The sequence below is a fragment of the Cicer arietinum genome, chromosome 2 (assembly GCF_000331145.2).
Source record: "Cicer arietinum cultivar CDC Frontier isolate Library 1 chromosome 2, Cicar.CDCFrontier_v2.0, whole genome shotgun sequence".
Lineage (NCBI taxonomy): Eukaryota > Viridiplantae > Streptophyta > Magnoliopsida > Fabales > Fabaceae > Cicer > Cicer arietinum.
In genome coordinates this window covers 17,005,821-17,008,286 of record NC_021161.2, presented here as the reverse complement: position 1 = coordinate 17,008,286, position 2,466 = coordinate 17,005,821, and the positions used below count along the sequence as shown (strand labels likewise).

The 2,466-nt window shown below is 34.1% G+C and overlaps 1 long non-coding RNA gene across 1 annotated transcript; it reads left to right on the top strand.

Moving 5' to 3' along the window:
• The first annotated feature begins 866 nt into the window (after positions 1–866).
• Positions 867–2,034, top strand: LOC140919250 (uncharacterized). Its single transcript, XR_012161841.1, has 3 exons — positions 867–1,145; positions 1,247–1,351; positions 1,432–2,034. It is a non-coding gene; the product is annotated as an uncharacterized lncRNA (long non-coding RNA).
• The last annotated feature ends 432 nt before the right edge of the window (positions 2,035–2,466 follow it).

The window sequence follows — 2,466 nt, the reverse complement described above, 5'->3', positions numbered from 1 at the left end:
AGCATGAAAGATGTGTCATTAACAACACGTGGTTTAGCAACTTTTTTCTTACCACGTGATGTTTTGGATATTCCTCGTATTGCCATCCTTCCTGTTCCTCCTGATCCTTCTAAACCTCCTGATCCACTTACTCCCGACACTGAAGCCATGTCTATATATATCCTGGTCCACTTACTCCCGACACTGAAGCCATGTCTATATATATATATAGACATGGCTTCAGCGTCGGGAGTAAGTGGATCAGGAGGTTTAGAAGGATCAGGAGGAACAGGAAGGATGGCAATACGAGGAATATCCAAAACATCACGTGGTAAGAAAAAAGTTGCTAAACCACGTGTTGTTAATGACACATCTTTCATGCTGATGCCGACCATTGGTACTAGTGGTGGAGCTATTCCTCTATATCTGGAGGTCCCAGTAGAGCCTTATACCATAGACGAAATAATGGAACCCGAATGTGTTGATTGCTACAACCGCATTGTCATCATTCCAGAAGGAGATGGGTATGTAAACTATGATTGATTAATTAATTATGATTGTTAAATATTTCATTATTGCATGTTACATTATTTTATTAATTCATTTTTATATTTAATTTGCATGTAAACTTTGAAAATATCTTCCTTTTAAATCATCTGCAAAGGCAATTGCTGAAGTCATACAAGATAAATATAAAAGACCATGGTTGTCTTGGGATGAGATAAAAGAGGATTAGACACCTCAATTTAGTGAAGTTGATCAATTTTAAATTGTTTCAAAGTAACTGATTAGATTAATTTATTTAATTACTAATTATATATACATTTGATTGCTTAATTGAATTATAATTTTAATATTTTTTAAATTTAAACAAACAACAGACTAAATGTACTTGGAAAAGAGAGCATGATGCTGCAGTTTTGACTTCTTTTGACCATCGCTTTTCAAAGAGTCTCTCATCTATGTTGGCTTACGCACGTAATAAGGGTGAGGAAAGACGGCCTAATTGGATTGGTGAAAATGTTTGGACTGCTTTATGGAGGAAATGGAACACATATGCTTACAAACAGAAGAGAGAAAAAGCAAAGATTAATAGAGCATCTGAGAGAGGTACCAGTACTCATAAGGGAGGTTCTATGTCTGCTGGAGAAATTAAATATTATATGGTAATTAATTACTATTTATAATATATATATCTATTAATTTATATTCAATTAATCATCACATTTCACCAACTTATAAACTTGACATTAATTTAATATTTTAGGAAAAGCAACTTGGAAGGGAGGTCACTCAGGCACAGATACATCGTTATCTTCATGTTAATCCTGAAACAAATGAGTATACTGATGAATTATTAAAAATGATTTAGGTAATTATTATATATTAATTAGACCTCTAAATTATTATATATTAATTATTAACTATTTTTATTATTTATTTTTAATATAGGAACAACTTCAACAAGTCATGAAAGAATGGGATGATCATCAAGTTAGTCTTCCTCCTGCTCAGCGAGCTGGTCCAGTGCAGCGGAAACAATATAAGACCGCAAGTTTTATGAACATCAGTGGTGGCAAGTACAAAGGGCGTGTGCTGGATGCCGGTAGTTTATCATCAACCTTTGTGAAAGGTCCAACCGGCTATATTCAGACTGAGACGTCTTCTTCTTATGTTAGTACGGATCGATCTCATCGTCCGTCGATAGATAATCTTGACCAGTTAAAGAAGTAATGGGCAAGTGAGCAAGAAGAAAGGACACAACACCTGATACAAGCCACAATTGATAAATTGAATGAGGAATGGAAACAAAAGTTTCAAGAGCAGCAGCAGCAGTTTCAGCAGCAACAACAATTTCAACAACAACAATTTTCATTTCCTCATGTGTTTCATCAGCAGTTCCCGTCTCGGCCTCAATACTTGCATCAACAACCACTATTCGAGCACCAACAAAATTACTCTCAATACTCCCAACAGCAGCAACCGCCTCCAAATTTCCAACAGCAACACCAGGATCCTCCGAACTCTGCCTTCCAGCAACAACATCAGCCAATGTTTCAGCAACAACAATATTTTCATAATTATCAGTATGTTCCGTCCTCTTCACATCAACTTTGTAAGACCCTTAATTTTAAATTCTAATTTATGTATTTTGGGGAATTTTGTGTTGAATTTCTGAGGCTTTTTAGCCAATTTTATGGCATTTTGTGAGTTAAATGCCAAAAATATCTTTTTGGAGACCCGATTAAAATTATTCTTCGATGAATAATTTTATTTAATTGCGGTGAATCTTTTGTCGAAGAAAAAAATTTCTGAGATACAGCATTTTTCAGAAAAATTTATCTGCCCATTGAATTATGGCGAGAGTAGATACTTTTTTGAAAAAGTGGTTTGTGATGTAAGGTGACATGCGTAATGGTGATTTTTATAAAAATATCTAGATATTTATTTAGATATTTATTATTATTATTACTATTATTATATATA